Source organism: Gymnodraco acuticeps, unplaced genomic scaffold (assembly GCF_902827175.1).
Source record: "Gymnodraco acuticeps unplaced genomic scaffold, fGymAcu1.1, whole genome shotgun sequence".
NCBI lineage: Eukaryota > Metazoa > Chordata > Actinopteri > Perciformes > Bathydraconidae > Gymnodraco > Gymnodraco acuticeps.
This window is the reverse complement of record NW_022992351.1, coordinates 6,671,821-6,694,638: the sequence shown is the minus strand read 5'-3', so window position 1 is coordinate 6,694,638 and position 22,818 is coordinate 6,671,821. Positions and strand designations below refer to the sequence as shown.

The following is a 22,818-nucleotide window of genomic DNA, read 5'->3' as shown; positions in this document are numbered from 1 at the left end:
ATCTTCCTCCGGGCTGGGTAACTTTTATTCTTTTCTACCATGCCATGATCCTTCACGGGAAGTTTTTCTTGAGCCATTCTTTGTCCAGCCCATAGCCTGACACCAATTTGCCATAGCAGACCCTACCTGGAACACAATGTTCCAGACAACACAGCCCCCAGGTTATAGGGACACACAAACCTACCCACCACAATAAGGGGATGGTTCATGGAGAGGAACTAGCTGATGAACCAGATGAATTGTTCTTAATGAGATTAAGTGTAAGAACTGAGGGATGACTTAGGTGATTGAGTTGTGTGTAGACCCAGGGCCTTAAGATGCATCACCAAAGGTTAACGGCCTATTTGAGGAGAAAATAATTATTTTCATGACATGCGAGTGGCTTAATATCCCATACTTTGTGTGTTGCACCAAGTAAATTGACTGAGAGGGATAACGCAACATTATATTCAATCAATCAGGTACAGCAAACTAAAATGTTCAATGTAAAAAGCAAGTTTATAATTTTCACAGATGACATTGATCACACAAGTTTATCATAAGCAAATACACACAAATTAATTTAATTCAACCAAGTGTCTTTGGTTTATGCTAAATTACCACCTCCTCTTACAAGTCATCCCTGCATGATTGAACATAAGACCACAAGGAATAAAATAGGAAAATGTTCAATGGCTATGCAGATTAGCATGATAAATGTTCAGGACTCGATTTGAATTCCTCCGAGCAGAAGCACAGATCTCCTTTGTTCTAGTAAGTCAAATTAAATCAATCTTTATTCGTTATATAAGTACAATGTGCAGTAAAATGCCACAAAACCATGGACCGGGATTGTTAAACCGAAATGACTTGTAAATTGTATATATTATTAATAACTTTACATTAAGACCAATAATTCTGTCTGATAAACAGTTAAGTGGTAAATGTACCAATTACTTGTAAATCACATTATTCTAAATAGTTTTCACAATCGATACTTATAATTGCAGTGTATCAGAAGGTGCATGAGGTGTATACGACATTTCACATTAGTGTTTGATGCAAGCAGGCATATGCTTTATCTACACTGTGGATATTATTTTAAAATGTTGTTTCCTGGTATGGAGAGATGAAGTATGTTTTTATGTAGTGGTATTTTCTTTGTCTCTGTCAGTCCGTCTTAATACTAAATACATTTTCCTGACCAAACATATTTTCTGAAAATACATTTTTACTCTATTAAGAGACTGACGAAAGAAACTCTCAGAAAATTGCAATCCAACTTAGAAAATGAGCTAATCATTACTTAAAATTACATCCTAATTTAAAGCTTACTATTTAAAACTAAAATTGTAAATCTATTTGATTACTATAATTTGAGGAAACTTAAACCATACAAGGTACATTTCAGGTCTAGCAGTAGCTTGTTTAAGTGATGCCATCATGTGGTGAGATAAGTGAAAAATCAGAAAACAAACAATACATTGTATATCTTTTATTGAATCCATTTAATTGATTAATTAACTTTTTATGTTATTTACAATTTAATGTCATGAAGCTGTTAAATAATATAACATAATGAGAATTAGCACAAAGAAAGCATTGTGTACACAATATATTATTATTGATCTATTGTAGTATTGATCTTTTCACTTTCTGCAAGTAAACTAATACAAATATTTTTTAAATTGTTTTTTTAATCTTTCAATGAGACATGCACAGTTTGGTATCTCTAAATATACCTTATCTTGGTATCACAGGAGGGAATTCACCATCAAAGGCATAATCCAAACACAAAAGTCTACATAATCTTAAGAAAAAGCCTCTGTTTATGAATGGGGAATATTGTATATCTGAAATGACCTCTTGTTTTAGCTCATTTCAAGGCTTGGGTTATTGACATAGCAATGCACACTAAAAAGCAAATAATGAGTTGAAGGCCACATCAGTTTTCTATCTTTGGAGACACATGCTATATATGCTGCTACTGGCTGATTGTTTTGGTATAATTCTGAATGAGTCTTTGGAAGTACTCATGTGTGTTTCTGTCAGATTGAAAAATGATGATGTAGCATTTTGGGATGAAGTACCACAAGAGAAAGGAGTAGAGACTGGACAGTATGGCCAGAGCGTTTAGTATTGGGATGTACTTTCCATGGTAAAGCACATATGTAGTAGCAAAGATGATCCAGGTGAGGATCAGCAGGAGCAGACAGAAGGTTATTGCTTTGGCCTCGTTGTAATTTTCCCATGTAGGAGAAAATAAAGCAAAGGAAGCACAAAGACAAGAGGAAAAGCACAGGACCAGAGGTGGTTTTGAGGTCAAGGTCACAACCAAGTATGATTTTGTCTGGGTACCAAACTGTTTCCTTGAAGGTGTCAGGAGGGCAACACGTAGAGCCAATAAGAAGTAAGAGTGCCTGAATACCAAATGCCACAGTGATGACCAGCCATTGTCCATGATACTTGATCCACCAACTGTGGAGTTTGGGGAACTTGGCGGCTTGGCTAGAACAAGAGAAATGGTAAAAACCTCAGGATACAGAAGGAAGTTGTTGGTTCACCAAAGTAAAAGAACACACTTATACTACACAGACTGAGGGCAGACTAAAATGAGGAAGCACATTGGTCCCCCAGCAGATCTGACAACAGGTGTGTTGTAGTTGATGGCAAAGAGAACAGATACAGCGAGTGTGAAGCCCACCAAGGCCCAGGCCCCCACCATGATCAGTATAGCCCCGGTGTCTGTGAACGGGATGTACTCCACCGACCGCAGGTTGCATGATGTACTTCCTGCTGCAGACCATTCTGTCTCCTTACAGTCGATGCACCTGTAGGCATCCTCTGTTTTCACATGAAGCAAATTGTTAATAAAGGTATGCTGAAAAAAATGTTAAAAAGTCAGACAGCAGATGAAGTAGTGTTGCAATTCTTATCTTTCATATTTATTTTAAAAGTAGTTCCAGTTTAATTATGTTCTACATTTACCTAGATTGCAATGTATTGCATAATGAATCAACACTTGTTCCCAATGGTGCTAAATAAAAACAAAAACATTGTGAACCATTTTCCAAAATGTTTATTTCATAGCAGTCGTTCACTCAATATGTTATGCATTAATTGGCATATTCAGTCGTCACAGTGGAAATGGAAGCCAATATTTTACTTTGAAGCTTGAATAACAGTACTGCTTTAATTAATGATCTTCATTATAATTTACCTGTGATGTTCACATAAGTTCCATTTGGACAGATTTCACAATCGAAGCAGCATTTTTTGTCATTTCCATCTTGCTATTTTGCAAATCCAACAGGACATTCTAAAGAACACACGGAAGTAGGCACCTACAGAAGTATATTTAGCAACAAATAAAATGTTAGTTGAGCAGAAAAAATACTGAAGGTAAGCAATAAAGAGTAAAGTCGTTTTGTTGTTGTATTCATAAACAGGTTTTGTTCAATTGAACCACCATATTAGACACTGTATATGTAGACTTCACTGCAACGCAATGTGGTTTTATTCAGATTAATAAAAAACAACTTACCTCCACATTTGCATACCACTGAATGTTGCTATTGTTGATGAAGAAATGGACTGATGGGTAAAATGTAAAAAAGCCAATCTCCTCTGCATCACCACTGTGGTTCCAGAAAACGACAGAATATGATCCGTAGTTAGGGTCACCATTCTCATCAAACCGAATGCTCTCATTTAAAAGTGTAAAGTTGGACTTCTTCAGCTCTGCTAGAACCTGATGTGGGTACAAAATGTTCAGATGACCATTACTTCTCTTTGTGGTGTTATTTAAATCGTATTTTATCAACATATGAAACATCTGAAAGGCTAATCTTTAAGTTAAAGCAAGTAAAAAAATACTTTATCAACATTTTCAAATGTTGTATTTGTATACTTACCATGTGTGGGAAGACTGTAATATTGTCATTACATCTGCCAGATTCACATTGCAAGGCATTGTGTAAGGCATGAGCGATGGCATACACAGCAGTGTAAACAGGAAAATTAAAAGATGGGTCTGCAGCAACGACGTCTTCTGTGCTCAGGCTGCTGCGGTTGAAAAACTGATTACAGTGTATATTTTGTGATGCATTTTCACAATAAGTGTGTCTTCTTGAAGAATAGATAAAATCATTGACACCAGGTACGTTCACTGCTTGTTCTGAAATCCCAATTACAGTTCCAACATTTCTGATTCCTTTTATCTTTGGGAGATTCTTGTTTAAGGACCATTCCTCATCTGCGATCCACACTTTGTTGGTGAAATTCAGTTGTATTGCCGACTTAATGAGAGCTTCAGCAGTCATTTTTAGAGCAAAAACAATAATGATGTTTATCTTCTGTGCCTCTATCTGTTTAAATGTTTGGGAGTGGTCTGTATATTGATTCAGACCTTTGTTGTATGCTAGGCAGATTTCAGTATCCTTAATCTTCTTCATGAATAACGCCAGGCCATCATTGCCATAATCATCATCACTGTTTAGAAAAGCAACCCAGCGCCAGTTGAAGTGCTTTAGAATGTTCACAATCCCTTCTATGGCGATTTTGTTGGAATGCACTGTTCGTAGAAAAGACGGAAAAACTGCTTTTTTTGAAAAGACAGAAACAGTAGCTGCATAACTGACCTGAAAAACATTTGAAGTGACATATTAACATTAAATCCCATTTCACAATTATAAGATACATTGAAATGTAAAAAAAAAACAATACTAATTGTAAAAAAGAGTTTGTAATTTTAAACATGAATTCAAAAGTTTACCATAGGAATGAGATCCTTCATAAAGAGTTTGGCTACCCCGAGGACCTGGGTGCTTCTATAAGGACCGACCACTCCCAGTATTCTGGAAAGATTGTTATGTGGTTCATCCCATGGTTGGACCAAGTTATTGACTGAGAGGAGTTTCACAACATCTGGAAAACTCTGTGTAGAGGAGCAGTGATCAAATATCTCATAGCCGAGAGATACGTTTGGTAGAAGGTTGGTAGAGTTATTGATTTCATCTACAGCGAATCTCATCACCTGAAACCTCCGATAACTTGGGAGTAGGAAGGGATGACTGTGAACAAGTACAACAAGAAATTAGCTTCAGAACCTCCTATTTGCAACATTTGTGGCTCCATGCTTCAAACATAACATTGTCATTCTTAGATCCCCTTTAAAGATATTAATAGGTTTAATGTAACATGGACTAAGGTGGGAAATAACATCATACTGGAACTATATATAATATCGCAATTACCTGGATTGGATTAATGTTTTAGCTACTAGCTTTATATTGAACTAAAGTTTAACGTTATATTCTTTAATGTATATTATTAAAATGTGGTTCACCAGGCATCTTTATTAGTTTTAAATTCAGAAGAAGACAGCTTAAATGTATATTAAGACCAGTGTTGGGCAAGTTACTTCCAAAATGTAATATATTACATATTACTTACTGTCTTTTGAAAGTAATAAGTTACATTACAATATTATGAGATCCGCCCAGAAATGTTGAAGGCTCTGGGTGTTGAGGGACTGTCATGGTTGACACGTCTCATCAACATTGCGTGGAAGTCGGAAACAGTACCGAAGGAGTGGCAGACCGGGGTGGTGGTTCCCCTTTTTAAAAAGGGGGATCAGAGGGTGTGTGCCAATTACAGAGGCATCACACTACTCAGCCTCCCCGGGAAAGTTTACTCTAAGGTACTCGAAAGGAGGGTCAGGCCGATTGTCGAACCTCAGATTGAGGAGGAACAATGCGGATTCCGTCCTGGTCGTGGAACGACGGATCAGCTTTTTACTCTCGCAAGGATCCTGGAGGGGGCCTGGGAGTACGCTTATCCGGTCTACATGTGTTTTGTAGACTTGGAGAAGGCGTATGACCGGGTTCCCAGGGAGTTACTCTGGGAGGTGCTGCGGGAGTATGGGGTGATGGGGTCTCTACTCAGGGCCATCCAATCTCTGTACTCCCAAAGCGAGAGCTGTGTCCGGGTCCTCGGCAGTAAGTCGGACCCATTTCCGGTGAGGGTTGGCCTCCGCCAGGGCTGCGCTTTGTCACCAATCCTGTTTGTAATATACATGGATCGGATTTCGAGGCGTAGTCATGGGGGAGGGGGTCTGCAGTTCGATGGACTAAGGATTGCACCACTGCTTTTTGCAGATGATGTGGTTCTGATGGCTTCATCGGTCTGCGACCTTCAGCACTCACTGGATCGGTTCGCAACCGAGTGTGAAGCGGCTGGGATGAGGATCAGCACCACCAAATCTGAGGCCATGGTTCTCAGCAGGAAACCGATGGACTGTCCACTCCAAGTAGGGAATGAGTCCTTACCCCAAGTGAAGGAGTTCAAGTATCTCGGGGTCTTGTTCTCGAGTGAGGGAACAATGGAGCGTGAGATGGGCCGGAGAATCGGAGCAGCGGGAGCGGTACTGCAGTCGCTTTACCGCACCGTTGTGACGAAAAGGGAGCTGAGCCAGAAGGCAAAGCTCTCTGTCTACCGGGCCATTTTCGTTCCTACCCTCACCTATGGTCATGAAGGATGGGTCATGACCGAAAGAACGAGATCGCGGATACAAGCGGCCGAGATGGGTTTTCTCCGCAGGGTGGCTGGTGTCTCCCTTAGGGATAAGGTGAGAAGTTCGGTCATCCGGGAGGGACTCGAGTTGAGCCGCTCCTCCTTTGCGTTGAAAGGAGCCAGTTGAGGTGGTTCGGGCACCTAGTTAGGATGCCACCTGGGCGCCTCCCTAGGGAGGTGTTCCAGGCACGTCCAGCTGGGAAGAGACCAAGGGGTAAACCTAGGACCAGGTGGAGGGATGATATCTCTTCGCTGGCCTGGGAGCGCCTTGGGATCCCCCAGTCAGAGCTGGTTGATGTCGCCAGGGAAAAGGAAGTTTGGGGCTCTCTGCTGGAACTGCTACCCCCGCGACCCGACCACGGATAAGCGGGAGAAGATGGATGGATGGACAATATTACTGTCTCTGAAATGTAATGAGTTACACTACTTTTGAGTTACTTTTGAGTTACTTTCACCAAAATAACCGCAAAAGAATGGCTAGGTATTTTAAATGCTGAAATGTAGTTTAGTGCAGCTCATTATACATCCAGTGAAGGGCAATGTGCTATAGCATAACAACTGTGTAGGCTCTTAAGGCTACTAACAACTTGTATTACACGGCTTAGTTGAATACTTGATTCTGATTGTTAATTCTTAACACGTGACACGTTGTTAATACAGTACAGACCACTGTCAATGACTATAATGAAGGTTGCTAAGGAGGATCAAGAAAGAGAAAGGAAAAGAGGTTAAAAGACGGAGCACTGGACGTCAGATAAATCACCAGAAGAAGGCAGACAGGAAGTAAACAATAACAGAACACGGAATGGGCTCTGTAGTTTGTTTAGTATATGGCCATGTACAGGCCCGGTTCCAGAACAAAATGACTCAGGGTGCCTCTGAGATTACAGGGGGCGCATCAGTAGTAGGTTTATATGAGCAATAGTGGCCGGCAACAGCAATGAAAAATAGCATTGATGGTCCCCAATGAACAGATTATGGCATTTGTTATGTTTTCAAACCAAGCAAGTGAGAACATTTCAAGTGAGTTAAAAGTGCAATCCTGAAATATATCATATCGTCCAAAGTGGACTATGGCAAAGAAAAGCACAAAAGCTTCAAAACTGTACTGATAAAACAAATGAGAACATATTGTAAATCAAGGCACATATTATTTAAACCAGCTCATGGTTTGAAATGGCAAACATTGAAAAGCAAAAGTATTATTAAAGCCATGTACTAAATCATCACTTTGATCCCATCATATACTCTGGGAAGAAAATATTTACTGTGCTTGAAAACTATAGGTTACTTACGTAACCCCAGTTCTCAAAGTAACATGAAGTGAGATGTCTCACTATGGGATGCGCCTCATCGCGGAGCAAACAGAAGCATCAATCTCATTACGCCAATCCTGATTGGCTGGTGATCTTGACGTCAGCGTCAGGGAATTCACCCCCTATAAGTAGCTTGCGCCACGACGCATGCGTCATTCAAAATAAGCACCTCTTCTCGCTTCACCATAGCAAGGAGGGCCGTCTGGTGAGACATCTCACTTCATGTTACTCTGAGAACTGGGGTTACGTAAGTAACCTATAGTTCTCATTCATAACACTCCGTTCGATGTCTCACTATGGGAAATTGTAGCTCCCGTATTGTCAGACGAGCTTATCTCGAAAATCACCAAACCAACCAGAACTTAACAGGTAGAGCTCTGACTCAACCAGGTGCCCAGCACTGCTTGAGTCACACTGGGAGCAGAACGTCCAGCCTGTTAAGAGGCGGACAAAAGTGAGCGGCGAGGACCAGCTCGCCGCTGCACCAATGTCTTGGATGGGAGACATCCTGGACAGAGCCCAGGATGCAGCCAGACCCTGAGTCGAAAGAGTTTGCGGACCCGAGGGTGCCTGCGAACTCTGACTCGTATAAGCCCCAAAGCAATTGCTTCCACAAACCAGTGGGAGAGCCGTTGCTTAGTAACAGGCTTGCCCTTATAAGGGTTAGCCCAGGACACAAGGGGTTGGTCATTATGACGAAGCACCCTTGATCTGTCCCTGTACGTGCGTAAAGCACGGGCTGGACACGGCAAATCCGGCCGCTGTTCCCCGGAGGAATACAGTGGCGGGGAGGATGCCTCAATGTCAAATGTGGTACCTGAACCAACCGCCTTAAGATAAAGGCAGGGTTGGGCTTCAACCACACTCTGTTTGCCCTGGGGCGAACTGAGTGCATGAAGACTGTACAGATAGTGCATGAGTGCCACTGGCTCGCTTGGCAGCTGCCAGGGTCAGCTTCATGTCACACTGTATTCAGATTGTACCACTCACGGGCCAGGCCCATAGAGCCAAGCGCTCTGGGTGTGGGTGAAAGATCGCCCCCCCCGCTTGGGACAGTATGTCCCTGCGTAGTGGGAGCTGCCATGGCTGCCCGCACAGCAGCTGATATATCTCCGCTAGCCAGTACATAGCTGGCCAGTGCGGAGCTATCAGGATAAGTGTGTGGCGTTGCTCTCTCACTCTGGCCAGAGTTGGGGGTATCAGAGCCAGGGGTGGGAACGCGTACAGAAGGCCCGGGGGCCAATCGTGTGCGAGTGCATCCACGCCTAACGGTGCATTTAGATCGCGCATCGAAAAGAACAGCTGACACTGAGCATTGTCTTTCGATGCGAACAGATCCACCGCGGCTCTGCCGTAACGCACCCACAGCTGGCTCACAATCCTTGGATGTAGAGTCCAGTCTGCATAAAGTGGTATACCTCTGGACAGTAGATCTGCCCCGAGGTTCATCACTCCCGGTACGTGCGTCGCTCTCAGAGAGAGGAGACGTCTACCGCTCAATAGGATCAGTTTGCGCGCCAGTGTGTGTAACTGGAGAGAACGCAAACCCCCTTGGCGGTTAATATACGATATTGTGGTCGTATTGTCTGTCCTCACAAGGACGTGATGTCCCCTGAAGAAAGGCAGAAAGCGTTTTAGGGTGAGAAACACCGCTAAAAGCTCCAGGTAATTTATGTGCGCCCGCTGGAGGTCTCTGCTCCAGAGACCTCTCACCGGGCGACCTTCATAAATACCTCCCCAACCTGTCAGACATGCGTCCGTGGTGACCACTTTCCGTGAAAGGACAGCACAGCACCCATAGGCACACCTCGTACTAGAAAAGTCGGGTGCAGCCAGTGGCGCAGTGCCATTACGCATTTCACAGTAACCATCACCATGAGCCACCATGAGCCCCAGCAATCGCAGGCATGATCTGAAGAGAACATGTTTGCGCAGCTGGAAAAGAGCGAGACAAGCTCTGAAAGCTTTCACTCTATCCGCTGACAAGCGAGCTGAAAAGGGCACCGAGTTCAGGCGTAAACCCAGGAAGAGTATAGTCTGCGCAGGGCACAACCTGCTCTTCTCTGTGTTTATTATGAAACCCAGGTTGAGCAGGTGCTTTACGAGGACATTTGTCTGCGTAACAGCCTCCTGCTCCGACTGTGCGAGAAGCAGCCAGTCGTCCAGGTAGGTCGCCAGGCGAATACCCTGTTGTCTTAATGGGGTTATCGCGGCTTCCGTACATCGTACAAACACCCTTGGACTGAGAGACAGACCGAAGGGGAGTACTCTGTATTCATAACAGATCCCCTGAAATGCGAATCTCAGATATTTCCTGTGTGGGTAATATACTGGGATGTGAAAATACGCATCTTTCAGGTCGACTGATGTAAACCAGTCGTCTTGTCGCACGAGCCGCAGCAGAGATGTGTGAGTGAGCATTCTGAACTTATATCTTTTTAGATATTTGTTCAGAGCCCTCAAATCAAGTATTGGCCGAATTCCGTTCCCTCCCCGTTTGGGAACGAGGAAGTACTTGGAATAGAAGCCGCCCTGACTCTGCTCGGCGGGTACAATAGATATAACCCTCTTTTCTAGGAGTGAGAGAATCTCTCTCTCCAGAATATGGGCTGACTCTCCTCGGGCCTGCGAATGCAGAATGCCTGAGAAGCGAGGGGGGGTGACGGTGACTTGGAGTCTGTAGCTCCGTGTAACTGTCTTGAGAAACCCAAGCAGATGTTGTAAGCATCTCCCGCTGTATGCTCCTTAGAGCCAGCTGAGATGTCACGTCTCTTCCCCTCTGAGTCTCTATTTGTTGTGTTATGGGGCCCTCCAGTGTCTGAGCACTGTGGTGCCCCATTTCGACAATCCCCACCGACACAGCGCATGCGCGTGGCGGTGGTGCCCTTACGGCTCCAGCCGGCACTGCGCATGCGCGTGACGGTGGTGCGTTCACAACCCCAGCCGGCACTGCGCATGCGCGTGACGGTGGTGCCTTTACAGCTCCAGCCGGCACTGCGCATGTGCGTGACGGTGGTGCGTTCACAACCCCAGCCGGCACTGCACATGTGCGTGACGGTGGTGCCTTCACGACCCCAGCCGGCACTGCGCATGCGCGTGACGGTGGTGCCTTTACAGCTCCAGCCGGCACTGCACATGTGCGTGACGGTGGTGCCTTCACGACCCCAGCCGGCACTGCGCATGCGCGTGACGGTGGTGCCTTTACAGCCCCAGCCGGCACTGCGCATGGGCGTGACGGTGGTGCCTTCACAGACCCGTCAATTGTCCGCCCTTTGAGAGAGGCCGTAGCTGCTCTCAGAAGGGGAACAGTTGACGGACTGTTTATTGTTTTTATTGTTTTTCTTTTCATTTTTTCGAGCTGCGCCCTTGGCTCGAAGCCTGGATGCGTCAGCGGAAAATGTTTTATGACAGAAAAATCAATAAGTGTGTGACATGTGTTTATGCGGACTTGAGGCATCTCTCGAGGCGGCGGGAACACATTTAGAGCTGGGTAACCGTAGACTTCCAGCTCTGTCACAGAGGGGAGAAGGAGGGGCTGTCACGCCGCTCGCTTCTTCTTCCTCGACTGCTGGCCGAAATTCTGGGTTGGCTGCGCCTGGGCTGCAGCCGGAACCGGAGAATTTCTAGGCCAGCTCGCCCTCGTCCCCTGCCTGGGCTGGGGACTCGGGGCGAACTGCGACCTCTGCGTTTTCGGTATTTTCAACCGAGCAGGGTTCGGGGCAGCTTGGACGAAGGGCTGCCGCTGCGAAGGCAGCGGCTGGGCCCTTCGAGGGAGGCAGAGGTGGAGGGCCTCGTCCTCCTTCTTTTCCGACTCGCATCTCCTCTGCATGGAGGCAAGAGCGGAGCCGAAAATCCCCTCGGGAACGATGGGCATGTCAAGCACATCCTCCTTTTCCCGGTCTGGGAGGTTGGTGAGGTTGAGCCATCTAGCTCTTTCCTGCACCACCATGATCCCCATTATTTTGCCCGTGGCCTGGACGGCGAGCGTTGGACACGGAGACAAATGTCTGTGACCGCGGCCAACTCATCCAGAACGGCCGGTCCAGGATTACTCAACATATCCTCACAGAGCTCCGCTTGGTATGCGGTTAGCAGTGAGGAAACGTTCAGAGCCCTGGCGGACAACGCTGCGGCTCTGTAGGACCGTTCAGTCATGGTCGACTGGAAACGGTTCACCTTCGCTGGCAGCGTGGGGTTCCTGCTTGGTGACGGGCCCATCCTCGGTAGGAGGTGGGCTGCCACCAGCAGTTCCATCGGCGGTATGCGGAGCAGGCCGAGCCTCTGCGGGCGAGACCATGGTGAGGTCTCGCCGGGAGCTCCCGCCTGGTGAGGCGTGGGGCTCCGTTCCCGCGTCTCTTGCCGCCACCGGGTCCCGGCCTGACACGGCATGGGATCCCGGTTCCGCAGCTGCCGCTGTTAGTGAGCCCCAGACCGACACAGTGAGGGGCTCAGTCTCTGCGGCGGACGCCCCCGTGTCTTGATTGCCAAACGGCGAGTCAGTGGACATGAGGGAGTCCTGTTCCAACAAGCTAGCTTGGTGTGCTAGCCGTCGGTGGAGGCTCTTTCGGGTGAAACGGGCACAAAGCCCGCACGAGCCGGGGTTGCCGATAGCCTCCTGGGCGTGTTCCAGCCCGAGGCAGGACAAGCAGACCTGGTGTGAGTCTGTGCCTGCTATCTTCAACCCGCAGCCGCATGACCGAGCCTCCGAGTCCCTGACTCCTCTGGTGTGAGGGGGAGAGGCGTCCATCTTGTTCGCCTCGTGGCGTGGAGAGGACCCGCTTGTAACAGGTACGTCGTTGAGAGAAAAAGTGTTGCCAACCCGTCCTTAATCCGGAGAAAAAGGGACGGTGTGGGTCCTTTGTTCTCAAAGAATATTGACTGGTGTGTCAATATACTTCTAATCCTTTTCTCCTCCGTGAGAGAGAAAAAGAAAAGCGTCCTCGCTACCGTGGTGTCGGTAGTAAGGGGAAGCTAGCTAGCAACAGGTGCGTAGCAGAGTTCCCGTTAGCCGGTAATTACCGGACTATGACCGGTAAAATATGCTGAAGACCGGCAAATCTAAATCTCTCCGGTCAAAGTGTCCGTCCAAATAATTTCCGTTTAGCGCAATACCGCATCAGTTGCGCAACTTGCGCCACATATGTGACAGACAAAAGAGTATGTGACAGACAAGAATAGTCAATTCTAATGTTTAACACTTAATGTGGAGAAAGAGATGTCCTGTATGGGTTGATTGTGCGTTGATCTGTTGGTAATGCCTCGGGGTTCCGGTGGGCATGTAAACAAATGCATAATGCTGCGCTATACTTTGCTGCCTCACCCGGTTGCATAGCGACGCTTATTGTTTAGGTGTCTTTTAATAAGCAGGTAGTCCTATCATTAGCTAGAACTAGCTGGATCTGATCGATATGGACATAAACGTGAGTGAAGTCTAATCTGACGGGAGAGAGAGATCAGCTGCTGCTGAGGAGTCGACACGCAGCTCTGCATAACCACATGCAGCGGTGAGCGGAACAAAACACACACTAGTGTTGTCACGATACCAACATTTTGGTTTCGATACCGATACCAAGTCAAGAATTGCGATTCCGATTCTTTTTCGATACTTTTCTTAAAAAAAGGGAAATAGTCTTAAATGTAATTATTGTGCTTTATTTCACACCAGAACCATAACCATAACACACACTTTTAAACAATGAGAACAATAAACAAAATAAATGACAATAATTCGTATTAAATCAAATTAAGCATCATCTCAAACAACTTTTTTGTTTTATAAAATATAATTTTTTTAATATTTTATAAACATGTAATAGTACAGTAATATAAATAATTATTGACAAAATGTATATTCCAGATGTTAGCCACATTGGCAAGTTAGCTAAAAATATAGCCATATTAGACAGTTATCATTGCCATTAATTGCCTCGTCAAACTACGAAAACGTTCGTTTGTCACAAAATAAATTACACTTGTTTGACTTAGATCTGAGGGCATGGGCTTGAGCATGATGTAATTATGTTATCTATCACATTCGCTAACCTGTCTGTCTTCAAATTCTTTAAACAGCTCTGGATTCCGGTCGGCGGGTGCTTAGCCAAGTCTGATGTGTTGGCTCCCTTGGTTTGCAGGGATCTAAAACATGTCTCACAGACAGGCCTCGTGGTGTCCGTAGGCTTGCCCTCACTGTCAGAGATATCGCTAAAATACTTCCAAATTTCGCTTCTGGCGTCTTTTTGTCAACAAGCCGAGGCGCAGCGGCAGTTGCACTCCCACTTGCAGCTATGCTTCTCGTTTTCTCACATGCTCTGGCAGCTGGCGCGTGGCCGCGTGCACGAGAGAGGGGAGGGACTTAGTGCGTGCTTGAGAGGGGCGGGACTGCAGGCACGGCTGCAGTGCAGGGAGTGGAAGCAGAGCGCTGAACACACACGGTCTTATTAAAACGGCGCTTTCTCACCGGAGTACTTTTCCCCGTCATTCTTAAAGTACCGATACTAATGAAATGGAGGAATCGTACCGTTTTAACGGCAGGGTATCGCGGTACCTTTCAAGTATCGGTACACCGTGCAACACTAACACACACTTCAGGTTAGAATATCACACGTAGCTATTTTAATGACCTCTCAAACTACCGTAACTAGTTATAGATATGTTTAGTTTTACTGTCGGTTTACTGTTCCGCCTGCTGCATGACGGGCTGTCAGGAGAGGGAGAGAGCGCTCCGTTTATTATTCCCGTGTTATTGTAAATTACTGTACACTTTTGAATAGTTAATCTACTATAATTAGTTTGTTTAATATCGAATCATCAATTTGTTTTAAAGCTCAATAAATAACAAAGAAGACCTTTGACCGGCACTTTTCAAATGTTGTCCGGAAGATTTCAACTTTAACGGACATGTTGACCGGCGGAAAAATATTCTAACGGGAACTCTGGTGCGTAGCTAGCTTGAGAAATAATCAAAACCATACCTTACTTTCCGGGGAAAGAAACGGCGAGGTCGATTTCAATACTAACTGGCGTTAGTATTACCGTCTTCCTGCGAAGCAGAAGGAGTAGCCGGCGAGCGCCCGTCGACCGAAATGGTTATATTTGGGTTCAGTCTGTGGACCGTTAAGCTTGTCCGGCTACTATAGAGATGTGCTCTGAAGCGAGAAGAGGTGTTTGAATGACGCATGCGTCGTGGCGCAAGCTACTTATAGGGGGTGAATTCCCTGACGCTGACGTCAAGATCACCAGCCAATCAGGATTGGCGTAATGAGATTGATGCTTCTGTTTGCTCCGCGATGAGGCGCATCCCATAGTGAGACATCGAACGGAGTGTTATGAATGAGAACTGGTATCACATCATCATGTGAAGTTGACTTTGTGACCTGGAGAACATTTCAGCTGCAACATTAGCTTGTTGATAAACTTGGGATATGAGATATTTTTGTAGCCATTTGTGGTGAAGGCATCTGTGCTATTGTATGCATTATATTTGACCCAACATTTCTACAGGCATGGCAGAATATGGCACTATTTTCACATTCTAGCCATTGTCTATTTTTATACTACGAGCTGCAAAATGACCGCCTAACCCCACTGTACAGGCGGGTACTTGTTTAGATATACCTGGGCAGGCTCTGTTTTGCCGTGGTATCCTGGCACCTGCGGGCTGCAGAGTGGCGGGGTAGTTTTGGGCGACGAAGACTGCTACTCCGGGGGCGAGGGCGGCGAGTCAGGCGGGACTCGGGAGTAAGCTAGTGTCCACAACGGAGGGTAACGTGATGTCCCCATCTAACCTGTTGCTACTGTCTGCAGTAGATGCAGTGTTGCTGGCGTTTAGTGGTTGCTTTAACCATTTTCGTATAAATGATTATCCACAGATGTGTGTCACCATAAATATACATATATATATATCTATGTGTGTCACTGCTGTGGAAGCACTTTGGAAATGATTAAGACTCACCTGGAACAATCCATGGCTTCTGGTCTGTCATGATAAACAGGGTCACTATAATGAATATCAAAAAGTCCACCCAACAAAAAATCTCCTGCAGCTGAAACTCTGAGGTCGTGCATTGAGCCAAGGCATGTAAAATCGTTCCCAGGAAACACAGAGAAACTAGAAAATGTTTCATTGTTGTAGTTTTTACCAATGTGATGTGAAAATGTATGGGATGTGCCTGTTCCTTTTAGTAAATCATTTGACACTGGTGAGGGTTTTCAGCCACAGGGATCGTGTTCATGCTTGTGGGAAATGCTATATACAGTGGGAGGGAGATTCACAAATCATCATGCAAAAATAATTTAAAGTGTTGCTGCCCAGAATTAATGTGAGAAATACACAAATGTTTTAACATGAGTAAGACATTGTGATGCCATAAACATAAATCTGAAAAAGTGCTTCAACAATGTCAATTCCCCTCTTGAACCAAAATTAAATATCTCAGTAAGTTTATATCTTGGGGACATCTTCCGTTTTCAGAATTTGCGATTCTTTTCTCCGCACCAATCAATGGTTTAAAAGAATGTTTTACAGCAAAAAACAAAATCGAAAAATGTTCTCTGGATACTTAAAATAGACCACCTTTCTTTGTTGAAGTTCCAAATAGCTTCAACTTGCAGTTATCCTTCTTTAGAAAAAACAAGACCAAAATTCTACAGTCATTCTAGCTGTTTTTGAGGCTGTACTGATGCACTGAGTAACATGTGTACCATGAAGGGGAACTCTTAGTTAGTTCTCGCTACAAGTGAGGTATTCATTATGCAAATATTTAGTCATAAACAAACATATTTGATAAATTAGCATTTTATAGGAAAGATCATTAGAGTCATTAGCCGCTTTCACACCAAGTACTTAGTGCCGGCACTTAGTGCCCCAGGGCACGAAGTACCAATCGCGTTCACACCGGAGTACTTTTCCCTGAGGGAAGATTACGCCAGTGGCGAACCGTCAGGGCCTTCAAGGTATTCAGAGAATACCCTGGAACACTCAGATAAAAACAAAAGATCGATTTATATATATCTGTGTTGTTGATCTGTAATATTACAGTGTTACGTTGATTTGTTTGTCCTTCTCGGACCATGCACTACGCATTTCAGTGGGTTTGTGTTAGAAAAGAAAGCAACCAATCAGATCTTGTTCTGGGTCTCTGGGTAGAATATCCTTCAACAAGGTATTCTACATCCTTGATAGAATGCCCTGGCCGTTGCACTGAATGAGAGCGTACGTTTGGACTGACAGTTTGATCAACCAATCAGATATTGATTTGTAGCCAATGGGCGTATTCTTTCAGAAGGGTGTAGGGTGTGTCTACAGAAGGTCCAGTTGTGATGGCCACGGTTCGCCACTGGATTACGCAAATGAGCCGCTGACGTCACTTCGTCTTCTTTTGCTTTGGGTTTACTGCTGGGACAGCAGCTTCTACTGAACCTTCCGAGTAAATCGCCAGAACGCCGACACCTCCTCATCACTCCACCGCTCTCATGTTCTTTTTTGTGTTGCCATAAATTATTCTCTCTCCGTTGGTGCGCGGGGCTAATGCTAATAATGCTAATGCCAGCAAATACAATGGCGGCTTCAAAAAACTTTTCAGAGTTTTGCGGGTCGTGGTTTGCAATTCGCCCAGCCAATAGAAATTGGTACTTTTTTGGTACTTTTTTGGTACCACCTCTCTAGCAGGCACTAAAAATGGGGGTAAAAGTTCCTGGCACTAAGTAATCTTTTTGGTGTGAACGCGACATAAGGGGTACTAACGGAACTAAACGGGAAAAGTACGGGGAAAAGTACTCCGGTGTGAACGCACCTATTGGGATTCATCCCACGGTGTGCCATGGGTGCTCAACTTTCATGGTACTCCTTTAAATACATTTGATATTTCAGTCGATATTTGAGTGTCATAGAAAACACTTGGTCATTGGTCAGCTCAATGTTGGAATCGCTGAAGCCTAAATGTTTTGTCTTAACTTCTGGTCACTTCTGGTCCCTTTCCCTGGTCAACTTACTTGTTACAATACACATAGTAAGAGATAATGTGCCAAAGAGGGCAAAACCGTTTCCGTCTCTCCCTGCCTTTTTAATAGGAAACAACTGTTGTATCATCATTTCCGAATCACATCAAAAACAGCTCTGCACTGATGTGGTGGAAAGAGTGGTGCCGCCCGACTAGGCAATAGCAACTTTGACCTTGTTTACCGTTGACCTTTCGAGACGTAATAAATCAAATGACCATAGAAATTAAACTATCAAGCTGCTTTCTCCACAGGGCTATGCGCCCAATCTCTTGGAAAGCAAAGTGCAAATTGAGTATCACCTGAATGCAGCTTAAGAGATGTTCACGTTTTGTTCTATAACATAAAATACACTGGTCAATATCCAAAGCTTCTATATGTCTTACAAACAGCAATTGCTTACAAGCGATGCTAATATACCAGTCGACCTACAAAATGATGTAATCACCACACCACTCAATTGGCTTGTGGCCAATGACACCGTTGATTATGATGGCCTTGCTGCCTGTCGAGAGCATGTGATTGTTTCAGATAATGCTTTTATGTAATTGTTTACACTAATTTCCAAGCCTTTACTTTTCTGTAATTCAGTATATCAAAGATGACATTGTTGAGAGGTCATATCTGTCTGTTTTACACTCTTTGACCAACATTTGTGTGCAAATGAGGCCTTCAGAAATGAACCCTTTTGAGAAACCATTGGATGAAAAGCCTCATGAAGCTTTATCTGGCCATCACTGTGAACAAATTATTTGTATGACACGTGAGGGCTTTATATCCCATACTACGTATGTTGCACCAAGGTAATTGACTAAAAGAGATTACTCAACATTATGCATAATCATGTACAGCAAACTTAATAAATGTTGTTTTTAAAAATAAAGTCTTTCACCTATTTCTAAAGCAATATACATATTTACTAATGGTATCACATTTTAAACTTCATCAAGTTTTTATCTGGGAATGTTGCACTAGCATATTGTTCAACACATGGACTTCTTCCATCGTCCAAAGGCTGTAACTGCATACATGATGTTCAGAAAGTGTTTTTCCTTCATACGTCAATGTTAAAACACCTCAAACTCCTTCCGATCTTTAACCAACAAGATATTGCTGGCTCAGTAAATGTTTTTAAATCAAACAGGACTTTAGAATAATGTCATTCGTTAGAACGATCTCACCATGTACAGTTGTGCGCGTTGGTAGCTCACACATGGTTAAACACAAGCAAATACACACACATTCATTTAATCCAACCCAGTATATTTGGTTTATGCTGAATGACCACGTCCTGTTACAAATTAACCCTGCATGATTTAATACCACAGAGGCCATTTGAATTAGGAAAATGTTCCATGTCTATGCAGATTAACATGATAAATGTTCAGGCCCTCACCAGAATTTGAATTATTCCTGGCAGAAGCACATATCTCATTGTTCTGCTAAGTCAAATCAACCTAATGTTTTTTTGTTAAAAACTCCATTATATAAGAACAATGTGTAGTGAAATGCTATAATAACGTGTTATGATCCATATTAGTTTTCCCTGTTTTACTTTGTTCCGTCAAGATCTGTCTTTGGTTTACTGTTTTAGTTTGAAAAGTGTTCACCCCCCGTCTTGTCTGTTGCTTCCTGTCTCTGTGTTGGCTCTTGCTTGATTACCCGATTGTGTTCACCTTGTGCCCATGTGTTTTCTCCTCCCTCCTCACCTGTGTCTTGTTTGTGTAATTAGTCTTGTGTGCATTTAGGTTCTGTTTTTTTCTATCAGCCTTTGTAAGATCCTTGTCGTTGTTGAATGTGTTCACTGGGAAGAGAGTTCAGCTCTGTATGTTTAAGCCTTGAAATAAAGGTATTTTCTAGTGATGGCGAGATGAAGCCTTATGAAGCTTTGAAGCTTTCCAGCCAATTGGTTCGCAAAAGGGTTCATCTCATGAGGCTTCATCATGGGCTTCATTTGAACACAAACCCCCCTGTTGGTCAGAGTGTGTAAAACAGGCAGATTGGACATCTCAACAGGGTGCTCTATCTCATACCGAGTTCCCATTGAGTAAAGCCTTAGAATAACTCTAAACAACGAACATTAAATCATATTTTCATGTTAACAATATTGTTTTTATTCCAGTTGAATGATTGTGATTGAAAAGCCTAAGGAGGCTGGTAAACATTGCAAAGAGGGATTTGTATTCCTTTATAATATTCAATCAATCAATCAATCAATGTTTATTTATATAGCCCAATATCACAAATGTTACATTTGTCTCAGTGGACTTTACAGTTTGTACAAAATATCAGTATGACAATACGACACCCTCTGTCCTTAGACCCTCACATCGTACAAGGAAAAACTTCCGAAGAAAACCCACAGTTTAAAGGGGAAAATGGGAGAAACCTCAGGGAGAGCAACAGAGGAGGGATCCCTCTCCCAGGACGGACAGACGTGCAAATAGATGCCGTGTGTAAATTGAAAAGATAATACATTTGCAACATAGGTAGTCCAAATGTTTGGAAATGCATGTGTGTATAATAGGAAGATGAATCCACGAGGATATCCATCCAGGACCTATGATCCAGGACCACAGCCACGACTCAAGATCCAGGCCTCGCGATCCAGGACAGAGGAGCGCAGGATCATCCATGACTCCGGATCCCGGCGTATATAGACACCAAAAAGAAAGACATTTGGGGAAGCTGGGTTAATCGGAACATGAGAGTACACAGGTATAGACAGAGAGAAGGAAGAAGTAAGATGTCCCCCGACAAACTAAGCCTATATCAGCAAAACTAGGGGCTGAATCTAATCAGCCCTAACTATAAGCTTTATCAAAAAGGAAGGTCTTAAGCGCACTCTTAAAAACGGATAGGGTGTCTGCCGCCCGAACACAAACTGGAAGCTGATTCCACAAATGTGGAGCTTGATAAGAAAAGGCTCTGGCTCCCATTGTACTTTTAGAGACTCTAGGAACTACCAACAACCCTGCATTCTTGGAACGCAATGCCCTAGTAGGACAGTAGGGTATAATGAGTTCTTTAAGGTAAGATGGCGCCTGCCCATTAAGGGCTTTGTAGGCGAGAAGAAGAATTTTAAATTCTATCCTGTGTTCTATAGGGAGCCAGTGTAACCAGAACAGGAGTAATGTGGTCCCTTTTCCTAACTCTGGTTAGTACACGAGCTGCAGCATTTTGAATCAGCTGAAGCGACTTGACTGACTTCTTGGTACACCCTGATAATAAAGAGTTACAATAATCCAGCCCTGAAGTAACAAATGCATGGACTAGTTTCTCTGCATCGTTTTGAGGCAAGATATGCCTGATTTTTGCAATGTTACGTAGATGGAAGTAGGCGGTCCTTGAAATTGATTTTATGTGAGCGTTAAAGGATAAATCCTGATCAAATATAACACCAAGATTCCTTACAGTCTCACTGGAGGCCAAATTAATGCCATCCATAGTTAGTATATCTTTAGATAATTTGTTTCGTAGATTCTTCGGGCCAAGTACAATAACTTCAGTTTTGGTCGTGTTTAACATCAAAAAGTTTAAGGTCATCCACGTTTTTAAGTCCTTGAGGCAGTCTTGAATTTTATTTAGATGATTAATTTCATCAGGCTTGATTGATAAATATAGTTGAGTATCATCCGCATAACAATGAAAATGTACAGAATGATTCCTTATAATATTGCCTAACGGAAGCATATATAATGTGAACAAAATAGGTCCGAGCACTGAGCCCTGTGACACGTACAAACTGAGAGCGTTCAGATAGATAGGACCTAAACCAGTCTAAAGCAGTTCCCTGTATGCCAACTAAGTGCTCTAGTCTTTGCAATAAGATATCATGATCGATAGTATCAAATGCAGCACTGAGATCGAGCAAAACAAGAATAGAGACACGTCCCTTGTCAGAAGCTATTAGAATGTCATTTGTGACTTTAACCAGAGCTGTCTCTGTGCTATGATGTGTTCTAAAGCCAGACTGAAAATCTTCAAATAAATCATTGTTTTTTAAGTAATCACACAACTGTTTTGCGACCGCTTTCTCAAGAATTTTTGAGAGGAACGGAAGATTGGAAATAGGTCTATAATTGGCTAAAACCTCTGGATCGAGGTTGTGCTTTTTAAGAAGCGGTTTTATCACTGCTACTTTGAATGATTGTGGAACATAGCCTGATAATAAAGACATATTCATAATGTTTAATAAATAAGTGCTAATTAATGGAAAAACTTCCTTCAACAGCTTAGTTGGAATTGGGTCTAACATACACGTTGATGGTTTAGAAGAGAGAATCAGTGAATTCATAAACTTGTATGTTGTAGCCTGAGAAAAGCTAAACCATATCAAAGAATACATTTATTAACTACATTATCTCATTTAGCTGTAGCTTTATAAACAACAAAAAATACATATTGTTCAGTCGTTGAACCAGGGACCCTGCGGTCGTGAGTCGACTGCTTTCCAGCTGAGCCACAACACACACACTGAATTTCCCTGAAAACACTGAACGATATTTATTCCTGTATTTATTAATTTATTTATTCATGTTTTTATTCCTACATTTATTTATGCTTGTATCTATTTATGACATGTTCCGACCTCTATAGAGAGGCGAAGTCACGCCCATCTACTTCCGGTCCATGGGACCCCGGAAGCGAAAAATTATACATTGAATTCAATGGAGAGAGAAAACGTATCTTTTGATCCCGTTTGAATTGTGCCACGAACTACACATATGATGTTTGTCAATCTTAAACAATCATTTCCATATCAAAAAAGTCACATTTTGTCGTAAAACTGTTGAAATATAAGACTATGAAAAATACGCAACGAGAAAGACTACAAATCCCAAATCCCATTCTGGGTTGCGTAAGTGATGTCACAGGCGATAATGCTCCAAGTGGTTGGTTCACTTTTACAAGATGCCTGTGTGCTTTGTACCAGGTTGTAATCACAAAAGTG

General features: G+C 43.7%; 1 pseudogene; it reads right to left on the bottom strand.

The window, feature by feature from the left end:
- Positions 1-1,963: 1,963 nt before the first annotated feature.
- On the bottom strand, positions 1,964-15,991 carry LOC117542016 (annotated as a pseudogene).
- Between the last annotated feature and the right edge of the window lie 6,827 nt (positions 15,992-22,818).